At 44.2% G+C, this 14,047-nt stretch overlaps 1 protein-coding gene across 2 annotated transcripts in view; it reads left to right on the forward strand.

Moving 5' to 3' along the window:
- The first annotated feature begins 4,669 nt into the window (after nucleotides 1-4,669).
- The window catches only part of PRKCZ (protein kinase C zeta), a 614,201-nt gene continuing 604,823 nt past the window's right edge, over nucleotides 4,670-14,047 (forward strand). Inside the window, exon 1 of one of the 2 annotated variants that reach the window (XM_077457658.1) lies at nucleotides 4,670-5,031. The gene's annotated coding sequence lies outside the window, so the exon portion shown is untranslated. The remainder of the gene's footprint in view (nucleotides 5,032-14,047) is intronic. The other variant, XM_077457659.1, reaches the window with a different exon arrangement.

Here is a 14,047-nt window from a genome sequence, read left to right on the forward strand (position 1 = left end):
GAGATCGTGATTGTGAAGCAACTAAAAGGCCCAGTCGTGATTGTGAAGCAACTAAAAGGCCCAGGCTGGGCCACAGCCACATACGATCGCCTATAATTAAGAGATCCATTGGAGCTGGTAAGCTGCAGTCTGTGTGGAGGTGGAAGACGGATCCTTTTCTCTTATCACTACTCCTGGGTGTTGTGTGAGATAATCGCATCGAGGATATTGAATAGCAATTTAAAAGCACTATCAATCATTTATTATTATATCAGTCATTTTTCACTGTTTTTATGTGTATAACATCACAGTAACGTGTCACTTGTTTATATCACAGCACAGCTTGATATTGGAACTATACAGTGGTGTGAAAAAGTGTTTGCCCCCTTCCTGATTTCCTGTTCCTTTGCATGTTTGTCACACTTAAGTGTTTCGGAACATCAAACCAATTTAAACAATAGTCAAGGACAACACAAGTAAACACAAAATGCAATTTGTAAATGAAGGTGTTTATTATTAAAGGTGAAAAAAAATCCAAACCATCATGGCCCTGTGTGAAAAAGTGATTGCCCCCCTTGTTAAAACATACTATAACTGTGGTTGTCCACACCTGAGTTCAATTTCTCTAGCCACACCCAGGCCTGATTATTGCCACACCTGTTCACAATCAAGGCATCACTTAAATAGGAGCTGCTTGACACAGTAAGGTCCACCAGAAGATCCTTAAAAGCTACACATCATGCCGAGACCCAAAGAAATTCAGGAACAATTGAGAAAGAAAGTAATTGAGATCTATCAGTCTGGAAAGGGTTATAAAGCCATTTCCAAAGCTTTGGGAATCCAGCGAACCACAGTGAGAGCCATTATCCACAAATGGCGAAGACATGGAACAGTGGTGAACCTTCCCAGGAGTGGCCGGCCGCCCAAAATTACCCCAAGAGCGCAGCGATGACTCATCCAAGAGGTCACAAAAGACCCCACAACAACGTCCAAGGAACTGCAGGCCTCACTTGCCTCAGTTAAGGTCAGCGTTCATGCCTCCACCATCAGGAAAAGACTGGGCAAAAATGGCCTGCATGGCAGAGTTCCAAGGAGAAAACCACTGCTGAGCAAAAAGAACATCAAAGCTCGTCTCAATTTCTCCACAACACATCTTGATGATCCCCAAGACTTTTGGGACAACATTCTGTGGACCGATGAGACAAAAGTGGAACTCTTTGGAAGGTGTGTGTCCAAGTATATCTGGCGTAGAAGGAACACTGCATTTCATAAAAAGAACATTATACCAACAGTAAAATATGGTGGTGGTAGTGTGATGGTCTGGGGCTGTTTTGTTGCTTCAGGACCTGGAAGACTTGCCGTGATAAAAGGAACTATGAATTCTGCTGTCTACCAAGAGATCCTGAAGGAGAATGTCCGACCATCTGTTCGTGTACTCAAGCTGAAACGAACTTGGGTTCTGCAGCAGGACAATGATCCTAAACACACCAGCAAGTCCACCACCGAATGGCTGAAGAAAAACAAAATGAAGACTTTGGAGTGGCCTAGCCAAAGTCCTGACCTGAATCCTATTGAGATGTTGTGGTATGACCTTAAAAAGGCCGTTCATGCTCGAAAACCCTCTAATGTAACTGAATTAGGACAATTCTGCAAAGATGAGTGGGCCAAAATTCCTCCAGGACGCTGTAAAAGCCTCATTGCACGTTATCGCAAACGCTTGGTTGCAGTTGTTGCTGCTAAGGGTGGCCCAACCAGTTATTAGGTTTAGGGGGCAATCACTTTTTCACACAGGGCCATGATGGTTTGGATTTTTTTTCACCTTTAATAATAAACACCTTCATTTACAAATTGCATTTTGTGTTTACTTGTGTTGTCCTTGACTATTGTTTAAATTGGTTTGATGTTCCGAAACACTTAAGTGTGACAAACATGCAAAGGAACAGGAAATGAGGAAGGGGGCAAACACTTTTTCACACCACTGTATATATATATATATATATATAAAATGTTTGGGGGTTCTAAGTGATTACAAGTTAAAATCAGTATTTTTTGCTAGATAAACAACAAATGTCAGAAATAGGCTTGGTCCTTAACTGCTTCCCGCCCGCCCTATAGCCGAATGACGGCTATAGAGCGGACGCTCTCATCCGGGAGGCCGTTCCTGGACGTCCTCATGTTTACTTCCACAATGCGCGCCGCCGCGGGTGCGCATCGGGGAAGTTTTGTGTTTGCCGTGTCCCCCGGAGACAAGCAAACACAGATCGCTGTAAACGGCCAATCACAGTGGCCGTTTACAGCGCGATCGGCCTATCCAATGAGAGATGATCTCATATGTTCTCAGCGCCACTCTCCCTCCTCACACAGACAGCGTGTGAGAGGGGAGAGATGAACAGCTGCAGCGGCCGTAAGTGAAAAAGAAAAAAAAAAAAAAAGTGCCATCCGCCCCAGTGCCATCCTCCCCCAGTGCCACCTGTTAGTGCTATCTGTCCCCAGTGCCACCTGTTAGTGCTATCTGTCCCCAGTGCCACCTGTTGTCAGTGCCATTTGTCCCCAGTGCCATGTATAAGTGCCATCTGTCATCAGTGCCACGTATCAGTGCCATTTGTCATCAGTGCCACCTGTCAGTGTCACGTGCCATCTGTTGTCAGTGTCACGTGTCATCAATGCCATCTGTCATCGGTGCCACGTATTAGTGCCATCTGTCATCAGTGCCACATATAAGTGTCATCATTGCCAAGTATCAGTGTCATCTGTCATCAGTGTCACGTGTCATTGTCCTGGTGCTCCAGGGCCTTCAAAAGTGTAATAGGTAGTCAACAAGTTAGATGTGTAATTTATGCTCCTAGAACACGTGATGGTGCTCCCTGCATGTTGGGCCTCTCTATGTGGCCAGGCTGTAAAAAAGTCCCACACATGCAGTATTGTAATACTCAGGAGGAGTAGCAGAATTTTTTTGGGGGTGTCATTTGTGGTATACACATGCCATGTGAGAAAAATAACCTATTACAATGACAATTTTGTGGAAAAAAAATAAAAAATCTTAATTTTGCAAAGAATTGTGGGAAAAAAATTACAACATCAAAAAGCTCACCATTCCTCTTACTAAATACCTTGGAATGTCTACTTTCCAAAAGGGGTATTTGTACTTTCCTGGCTTGTTCGAGTCTCAAGAAGTGAGATAGGCCACCAGTACACCAGATGTGATCAATTTTGTATGATTTGCACCACAGCTTGTAGACTCTCTAACTTTCACAAAGACCAAATAATATCCACTCATTTGGGTTATTTTTATCAAAGACATGTAGCAGTATAAATTGTGGCCAAAATGTATGAAGAAAAATTAATCATTTGCATAATTCTGTCACAGAAACAAAGAAATATGCATTTTTTTTTTTTTAATCGGTCTTTTTTCATTTGTAGCGCAAAAAATAAAAACCCCAGAGGTGATCAAATACCACCAAAAGAAAGCTCTATTTGTGGGAAAAAAGGACAAAAAATTCATTTGGGTACAGTGTTGCATGACTGAGTAATTGTCATTCAAAGTGTGAGAGCACCGAAAGCTGAAATTTTGTCTGGGCAGGAAGGGTGTTTAAGTGCCCAGTAGGCAAGTGGTTAAAGTGGTGTTCCACACACCAAAAAAAAAATGCTTAAAATTCCAAAAAATAAAATAAAAAATTTGGCAAAAAAATAAATAAATATATAACTCACCTCTAAATGCCTGTTGCTAGGGGGTCCTCCGTAGTCTGCCTCCTCCAGTGCCTGGGCTCCTGCCGTCACTTCCCCTCGGCGCAGGAAGGGCTCAGCTCCACCCCCTCCCTCCTGTCAGTCACCTGGGACACGTGACAGGTCCCAGATGACTGCACGGCGCCGCTTGAGCATGCGCAGTGGGTCCCCCGCTTTCACTGGACCCTGTAACAGGTAAGTGTACGAATATTAAAAGTCAGCAAAAGAAAGCTCAATTTGTGGTGAAAAAAACAATGAGATTTTCATAATTTCATCTGGGTACAGCGTTGCATGACCGCGCAATTGTGATTCAAAGGGTGACAGCGCTGAAAGCTGAAAATTGGCCTGGATAGGAAGAAGGTGAAAGTGTCTGGTACTGAAGTGGTTAAATGTCACCAGAAAGAAGCTCAGTCTCAAAGAATGATACAAATATCTATTGTGTACAGAGCTGCATGACTGAGTAATGGTCAAGTCAAACTATCACAGAGCTGAAAGCTGTCCAGGTGATGGCACGCTCTGTGTGGGCACAGGTGCTCTTTAAGGCTCTTCCCTTGTGAGCTGCAATGGCCATGATAGGAAGGTCGGGTGTGTGGGTTGGTTTCTAGTGAATGAATGACCCACGAGAGTGTGTGAGGAATGCGGGCGGTGTATGAATTCCGGGAAGATGTGATGAGGAGAGTGTCAGCCGTGTGATGTAACCACATTCCTCACACTGACAGCTCCCTACACACAACTCCAGAGTTACTGACCCGCACCGCCGCCCGTCCTCGCCCGTCCTCGCCCGCCCTCTCATTGGCCGCAGGTGTAATCCGCTTGACCCTCATTGGTTAATCCCTGTAATCTTCAACCAGGTAATTGATACTCTCAGCCTATTGGAGGTAGCTCTCTTGCCGGCTGCGCTGACTGGCTAGAACGGCCGCTCCGTGTTGGCGCGATTGGTCGGCGGCTCTTTGCCATTGGCTGAGAGAACCACTACAGTTATTCCGCCATATTCCGGGAGTCCGGTGTTCTTCGGACGGGGCAGTATAGGCGGGTTGCCCGGCGGAGTTGCTGCCGTGTGGGCGTAGCGGAGCCCCGAAGCGGACAGAGTTGACGTAAACTTGGCGAGAGTTGGTTATTTCAAGGACTGGCCGGGCTCCGCAGGTGGATCAGGAAAGTCTTCAGATGACATCACGGAAGAGCGAGTGTTGTTCCCGTCCCTGGCTGTAGGGGGCGCAATTTGGTCATATGGGCGGCCGGTGTTAATTGCACCATGTCCTGCTTTCTGCTCCGCTTTCCTCCAGGGGCCACAGTCGGCTCAGGTGATTGCTAATAGATCCCCACCCCCAGGTAATTTCACACTGTCATGTTTTATTCATGTGGCTCCAACATACTCCGCAGCACTGTACACTAAATGCTTGTTTCGTTCTGGATAGAGAAGGGGCATTGAACTAAAGGCATCTTTTTCATTTTGGATGAAGTAAGAGAAAGTTCTCACCCCCTGTAGTGTTTTCTGTCTCATTGGGGAGATTTCCTCTCACTTCCTGACTCATAGCCAACACAGGAAGTGAGAGGAAATCCTTCCAAAGTGTCACCAGAACTTGTGTCATATTTTGCTCCCCATTGTAGAATGCTCTAGAAGTGACGTTGCGGTTAGAAATTTCTCACTGCGCATGCGAGATCCGCTCCAAACACTTGCGCCATGCCTTCCAAAGGGTTTGCGGCATTTCAGTTCAATAAAACCATCAGATAATGTCACAGAAGTGATGTTAAACATTAGACGGAGCGGAGAGTGGGTAACCATATATCTCTCTCTATTTTGGAGGTAATCCTCTCCCCGATCCATGGTTACCCGCTCTCCTCTCCGTCTAATGTTTAACGTCACTTCTGTGACATTATCTGATGATTTCACTGAACTGGAATAGCGCAAATCCTTTGGAACGCATCGCACATGCGCAGTGTAAAATTTCTGGCCGCAACGTCCTGAGCTTTCTACGATGGGGAGCAAAATATGACACTTCACCAGAAATAGATTTCCCTCCCTATTCCTGTTCTGGTGACAACCCAACATTTTGGGATTTTCGTCCCTTTTCATAATAAAGGTAAACATGACAATACAGATGACTCTCCCTAATGGGGGAAATGGCAATAAAAACCTGCCAGGGGGTCTGATCTCTCTCCACTCCATTCAAAACGAAACCTATAGTTTTGCCCTTAGTTTCCTGCATCTTTGTGCTTTCAGAAAATGCCCCAGCTAATTGAAGTCAATGGGATGCGCAGGTACTCTGCACTGCGGCCCTGCTATGGAGGAAACTACACCAGAGTTGTGTGAAAGAGGCATTAACCATGTCTCTACCAGACTGGATATCTTTCCCCCCCCCCCCCATCATTACTAGCACATTCTTCTGCTCTGTGATAGTTTGACAATGAAGCCTAGTACACACAACGAAAAAGAGACTAGCATGCAAAACCCCCAAAAAGCAGCCATTCATGTGATATTCTGATCATGTATGAGGCTTTAGTGCTCTTTCCACATGGGTAGCCAGGAGGCAGAAAAAACAGATGGCTGAGCCGTGGCTTTATTACCCAGCCCCAAATGCTGTCATTACAGCCTGACAGGGCTGTACGGGGTTAACATCAGAGGGTTCCCCTAAAGAAAGCCACATGTGTGACTAGAGGGGTGCCGAAACCAAAATGCAGGATGCACTTGGCCGAAAACCGAAAGTGACAGGTTTATAATTTTTTTTATTTTTATATATAATTGTATTATATTCAACTTTTTAATTTAATATCAATTTAAATGAATATGAATTTATCGTTGGGCATTATTGGTATCTTTAGCGCAAGAAAAATGTATCCCTTTAAATTCTATGTATGTCTGCACAGTGGTCCCTTGTTCTTCTATTGTGGTGTTAAAAATCCTGCTTGCTGCATTTTGGTCAGCTAAAAAAACGCACCTCCCCTTTGAAATGCATTGAAAATGCAGCAGAAACGCATCATTAACACACCAGTGTTATGTTTTTGATGTGGTTTTTGACACACCATTATCCCAGTAATATCATGGTAAAATAAGTGCAAAATTGCAGAGAATTTGCAGCAAAATCGCATGCTTCGGCACCTTTTTTTCTCCTATTGGCCAAATGCCAATAACACAATTTTTGGCCCACCTCTAGTTGTGATGTAACTAGGGCTGCAACTAATGATTATTTTCATAATCGATTAGTTGGCAGATTATTGTTTCGATTAATCGGTTAATAACCTTTAAAAAAAAAAGTGGGTCAAATTGACGTTCATTTTCAACCACACTGAAGGGAAAATTTGGAAATGATAGAAAACGTCTTAGTCAAAGGAATTTTCAGACAATGTATGTGGTTTTCACTCAGAAATTACATTCATTTTAAAAACAGAATGTTAAAAACAAGTGAAAATTTCAAACAAAATTCTTTCATTCAACGAATGTACAAAGATTTTGCGTCTGAAAATGGATCCATGTGGCCAGCATAAGGCTCGGTACACACCTATGCAGTGCTTTTTGCTGTACGTTTTGATTTTTGCGCACATGATTTTACTGCAATTTGCTTTTTTTTTTGGGCCGATTAAAAAACACAAGTTGCTGCAAAACGCATTACATGCTTTTCTGCAGCTTCTCCATTGAACCAATAAAGCACCATTTTGCATTTAAAGTCCCTGACCCTTTAAGATGTTAACTGTTCCATAGGAAACCATGTAAATGAACCAGGTCTAAGACGTTTAGTAACATAATGGGTTAAAAAAACTAAAATTAGCCCTTTATAGTAGAAAAAAGCAAATAAACACTACTACAGGGGTTAATTTTTTTACTGTAGAACAGTGAAAGTAATATTTACAGTAGCGATTATTTGCTCTTTTTGTACTATAAAGGGCTCATTTTAGTTTTTTTTTTTTTTTTTTACCCCAATATGTTACTGGCGATTAATCGATTTATGAAATGGTAATCTATTAATTTCATAATCGATTAGCTGTTTCAGCCCTAGATGTAACGCGTAGGGATAACCAGACATAGAGCAGAACTAGAAGTGATATGAGAGGCATTAATTGAGTATACAAACAAAACTTATATGCAGATTTTAAACAGTTTTGATGGAAGCTGCTTTCTTTTTACTGTTAAAGCGGGGTTCCACCGTCGTTGTGTGTTGTGTGTGGGGGGGGGGGGGGGGGGGAAATGACAAGGAGTACGATTTTGAATAGTTCCACTTGTGCCATGCTTAAACTCTCATGCTGCCGTTTTTACGACTTTTTCCAAGTTTATAAAATCATCTCCTGACGGTTTCCATCTTGCCTGTGGGCATGTGAAGCCCACAGGCATTCTCTTCCGGGACACTGGGCTGCTGATATCCCAGCATGCACCGCCCGTTCAAGCGCGATCTCACAAACCCAAGTGCTGACAATAACTGGACGCAGCACAGACTCCTGGGAACTTTAAAAAAGGATCCCAGGAGACGGTGCGGCCAAAAGGAAGTGTAGACCTGCCGCTGAAACACCGCCCCTAGCCGCACTGCCCATATCCACACACACACACACACACACACACACACACACACACACACACACGTATGCAAACAAGTTCCCCCCACCTTCCAGGACAGCTACTTGAGAGATGATTGGCTCTGCCCTCTACAGGAAACACAAATCCAGATGCAATTTAAAAGGCCCCTCCCTTTTCCTCTGATCCTCAATTGTTTTGTGTTTCCAGGAGCACCGACATGTTTTTTGTTTTCTTAGGTCTGGTAACTGTGGTTGGTGGACACCCCCCCCCCCCCTTTTCTCTGGTTTCACCCAGGACTAGTTGTGGCCAAGTTCTGGATGATAGTCTGTACTTTAACCAGAAGGGTTCTCTATTTTTTGGGGTTACTTGCCTACCGGGTCATGTGAGTGGTGGCAACTCCCTTCCATTTTCCCCAGCTCTGCTGTGTGGAACTGTGTCCTCCACATGCTGCACTGCGGTGTACCAAGATGTCGTCGGAGGACTTCCGGTGACATGGCAAGATGGTGCCAGAACTGGAAGTCACTTGACGCACTTCTGAGCACCATTTTTTTTTTTTGGTATTAAGGAAACACAGCGTGGATACACGGAGGGCATGCTGCTTGGGGAACAGTCTTCTGATTGCCGGCAAGCACATTCAGCGGTACTGCAGTAGTCTACTCTACGGCCAATCTCCACTTGCTTCATGTAGCTTGATGACAGGTATGAGGATGGACTGTCCGCTCGTATTGAACCAGCGGCAGCGTCCGGTTCCCATACTGCCCCCAAGGTAAGCCCTTGTCTGTAGATAGCTCTACAGCAGGGGACTTTTTGTATGGAATCTTTTAATCTATGGTTCTTGTTTCTGCTTTTTTTTTTTTTTTTCTAGGCCAAACCGGTGAAGAAGAAATGTGGGAACTGTAGGGACAAGCATTCTGATAGTTCTAAAAAGCTATTTTGTGAGGATTGTATTCCATCCAAAGCTAGTTCAGAGACTTACTCTTTTAAGGAGTTCTTGTCTTCCATGAAGGAGGTAGTGGACTCCTTCAATCTCTTAATGACAAGGTATCTGGTCTAGGGCCTTCCTCGTCTAGACCCATAGCTCAAGAGTCTTCAGCCTCTGCTAGATCCTTTCTTTGTTAGTGTCTGGGACCATTAGTTTATGCAATACTTCTGATCTGTAAGAAGGTGAGAATCCAGTTTCTTCATCTGATGAGGAATCTGCATCAGAGGAGGATAACTGTAGCTCATCTAAATATCTTTTTCCAGTTGAAGATATTGACAAACTACTACTTATACCTCGGAACAGATTGAGATGCCACAGCAGGCCCAATCTGTACAGGATAAAATGTATAGGTATAGACGGCAAGCCATGACAAATCTGATTTCTGTGTGGGAAACAGAGGAAGTGATTTCTCCTGTTCCAGAAATTCAAAAGTCCCAGGGATTTTATTCTCGCGTCTTTCTGGTCAAGAAAGCTTCCGGTGGCTTTCGTATGGTCATCAATTTAAGTGTCCTGAACAAATACAGAGTCTACAGACTTTTCCCGAATGGAGAACATTTAACTCTGTAAGGAATCTGTTGTTGCCAGGGGTCTTTATGGTTACCCTGTATCTTCAGGATGCTTATCTTCATGTACCGAAGGTTCCTCAGGTTTGCGGTTCTCATAGGAAATGAGCCAAGTCACTGGCAGTTCAATGCCCTTCCTTTTTGGTCTCTCGGCAGCACCCAGAATTTTTACAAAAATCTTGGCCAAAGTCATGGCCTTTTTCGGATTCAAAGTGTATCGATCGTCCCATATCTAGTTGATTTTTGTTTTGATCTTTGCTCGAGACAAGGATTCCCTTGTTTGGGATTTGCAGTTGGTTTTACGGACCTTTCAGAAAATGGGGTGGAAAGTCAACCAACAAAAGTCTTGCCTGGAGCCCTCCCAGAACATACTTTTCCTGGGCTAATACAGTGGTCATCAACTCTGTCCTCAGGGCCCACAAATAGTCCAGGTTTGCAAGATAACTGACATTCATCACAGGTGATATAATTTGCTGCTCAGCGATTGCACTATTCTAGTCTGCATCTCCTCAAGGTAATACATAAAACCTGGCCTGTTAGTGGGCCCTGAGGACAGGGTTGATTACCACTGATCTAATGGACTCTGTTCTCCAAAAGATTTTTCTTCCCGAAGAGAAGATGTAGAAAATTCTTCTCTCCGTGCAGGCCTTCAAGTTGCTCCCTCAGACCTCCCTTTGGCGGATCATGCAGTTGCTGAGGTTGATGACTGCGGCCATTACAGGGGTGCCTTGGGCCAAATTACACTCCAAACCCCTTTCTTTTACTCCATTGAGTTTGCAGGAAGAATTCTCAGGATCAGCTGGTGTGCAGCTGCCAGGAGAGGATTTTCTTGATCTCGCCTAGTGGGAGCAACGAGCGCATCTGCAGGGAGGGAAGGATTGGGCACAGCATTGCCCAATATAAATGACCACAGACGCCAGTCTGTGGGGTTTGGGTGCTCACTCACAGGACTGGCAGGGCCAGGGGGCCTGGTTACCAGAGGAGGCAGGCTTCTCCTCGAATTTCAGAGAACTTCTAGCTGTGGGGAAAGCTCTTGTGGCTCTGGAAGAGAGGGTCTATTCAAAAGACCTATTAATTCTCTCAGACAATGCCACAACTGTGGCTTATCTAAACAAGCAAGGGGCAATCGCTCAAAATCACTTCTGTCATTAACACAGCAGATTCTGTCCTGGGCGGAGATCAATGTCACTTCAGTCAGAGCAGTCCACATCAGGGGATCAGAAAATGTGCTGGCGGACTATTTGAGCAGGTTAAGCATCAGTTTCAGCGGTTGGGAGCTACATCAAGACACGTTCAGGGCGATGGTACTAAGATGGGGTCTTCCCACAGTGGATCTTTTTGCCTCCAGTCTCAACAGAAAACTGCCGGCATTCTTCTCTCTGGAGAAAGAGACATAGTCCTTGGGGGAGGATGCTCTCTCCTTCCCATGGGATTTCACTCTGGCTTACGCCTTCCCTCCTTTTCCCCTCTTACCTCTAGTAGTTCGGAAAACTATTCAGGACCATGCAGAAGTTGTTCTGATTACCCCCTGGTGGCCCAGGAGGAGTTGGTTTTCCTCTCTGATGGCCCTCTCTGTGGTGCCTCCCTGGCTCCTACCAGTATGGAAGGATCTACTCCATCAGTGACCAGTGTTGCATCCATGCCCTCAGACCTTCCATTTGACGGCTTGGAGGCTGAGCGGCGCATTCTACAGTTAAGGGGGTGTTCAGAGAGGGTTATTCAAACTATCCTGGACAGCCATAAGTTGGCCACAAGAAGAATCTATGGGAAAGTTTTTAAAAAACTTTTTTTTTTATTTCCTGGCAAAGGAAAACTGGTTTAGATTTTTTTTTACCACTCCATGTATACTGGATTTTTTGCAGGGGGGATTGGAAAAGGGACTCTCTGTCAGTACCCTCAGGGTAGCAATCTGAACCCTATCTCTGTTTACAGAAAGAAGACTAGCGGAGAATCCTTTATTCAGGAGCTTCCTTTTAGCCAGATCTAGACATGCTCCCAAGGTCATCAAACATATTCCTCCTTGGAATCTGTCGTTAGTGTTAAATGAGCTAACAAGGGCTCTATTTGAGCCTTTGCATGAGGCTTCCTTCAAATGTATTTCTTTGAATATTTCCTTCCTTTTAGCTGTTAAATCAGGTAGAAGGATTTCTGATCTAGAGTCTCTGTCCTGTAAAAGACCCCTTCCTGAGGATTCTAGAAGACAGGGTAGTGGGTAGTGATTTAAGCCTGATCCTTTCTATTTACCCAAAGTTTCTTCCAACTTTCATAGGTACAAGGAGGTAGTTCTTTGTAGTTTCTGCACCTCTCCCAAGAATGCGGAGGAAAGGTTTAGTCTTTTTGACGTGAATAGATGTATAGATGTCTTCTGCTTTATCTAGAAAGGTCCAGTCGTTTTAGGAGGTGGTCCCAAGAAGGGTCCAAAGCATCTAAAAGTTATATTGCTAAGGTGGATTAGGGGAGCTATTTGTGAGGCATACAAAGCATCAGATCGCACCCCTCCTAGAATTGGGGTCCATTCAATGAGATCCATGGCCACGTCATGGGCAGAGAGAGCGGGGGCTTTCGTGGGAAGAAATTTCTAAAGCTGCTACCTGGTCCTCTCTCGTTCATTTGTCAACTTATAGAGTACAGATGCTTTCCAGCCAGGACCTCTCCTTTTGGTAGGGAAGTTCTTCAGGCTGTTGTCCCTCCCTAAGGTACAGAATCTTGCTTATCCTCTCAAGTAGCTATCCTGGAAGGTGAGGGGACCCCAGTTAGACTTACCGGTAACGTATTTCCAGGACAGCGTCTATATTCCCACCCTATTCTGTTTTTTTTAACTGGTCGACCTTGTTTACCTGGTGGTGGTTTTTTTTATGAGTTCGTTTTTCTTCCTCTGCCAAGTGCACTTTTGGTGGAGGTTTACTTGATCTTCTGAACAACTGAGGGTCAGAGGAAAGGGAGGGGCCTTTTAAATTGTATCTGATTTTGTTTTCTGTAGAGGGCGGGGGCCAATCATCTCAAGTAGCTGTCCTCGAAATACCGTTAACTGTAAGTCTCCTAACAGGGTTTTTTTTTTTTTTTTTTTTTTTTTTAAGGGATCACCCACCCCAATCTAGAGTTACTGTTTGGGGAGGATAAAGATGGCTTCTTCCACCCTGACTGACCAGACCACTTTATAAAAATTCATGCAAGGTGTTTTTTAAGCCTTATTTAAGGTGGAGATTTCTGTGAGCACATTGGTGACCCAACAACAGTGGAAGGACAATACACATGTGACATCACTTTAATGAACTGTATATAATATTTCACATGTCTGAATCAACAGTTACATCTGGATGTTATTTTATTCATATATGCATCTACAGTGCCTTGCGAAAGTATTCGGGCCCCCTTGAACTTTTCAACCTTTTGCCACATTTCAGGCTTCAAACATAAAGATATAAAATTTTAATTTTTTTGTGAAGAATCACCAACAAGTGGGACACAATTGTGAAGTGGAATGAAATTTATTGGATTTTGAAACTTTTTAACTAATAAAAAAATGAAAAGTGGGGCGTGCAAAATTATTCGGCCCACCTTTGCGTTAATACTTTGTAGAGCCACCTTTTGTTGCTATTACAGCTGCAAGTCGCTTGGGGTATGTCTCTATCAGTTTTGCACATCGAGAGACTGAAATTCTTGCCCATTCTTCCTTGCAAAACAGCTAGAGCTCAGTGAGGTTGGATGGAGAGCGTTTGTGAACAGCAGTTTTCAGCTCTTTCCACAGATTCTCGATTGGATTCAGGTCTGGACTTTGACTTGGCCATTCTAACACCTGGATACGTTTTTTGTGAACCGTTCCTTTGTAGATTTTGCTGTATGTTTGGGATCATTGTCTTGTTGGAAGATAAATCTCCGTCCCAGTTTCAGGTCTTTTGCAGACTCCAACAGGTTTTCATCCAGAATGGTCCTGTATTTGGCTGCATCCATCTTCCCCTCAATTTTAACCATCTTCCCTGTCCCTGCTGAAGAAAAGCAGGCCCAAACCATGATGCTGCCACCACACCATGTTTGACAGTGGGGATGGTGTGTTGAGGGTGATGAGCTGTGTTTCTTTTACGCCAAACATATCGTTTTGCATTGTGGGCAAAAAGTCGATTTTTGGTTTCATCTGACAGAGCACCTTCTTCTACATGTTTGGTGTGTCTCCCAGGTGGCTTGTGGCAAACTTTAGACGAGACTTTTTATGGATATCTTGAGAAATGGCTTTTCTCTTGCGCCACTCTTCCATAAAGACCAGATTTGTGCAGTGTACGACTGATTGTTGTCCTATGG

Source organism: Lithobates pipiens, unplaced genomic scaffold (genome assembly GCF_037356315.1).
Source record: "Lithobates pipiens isolate NorthernLeopardFrog02 unplaced genomic scaffold, aLitPip1_a1.2 Scaffold_27, whole genome shotgun sequence".
Lineage (NCBI taxonomy): Eukaryota > Metazoa > Chordata > Amphibia > Anura > Ranidae > Lithobates > Lithobates pipiens.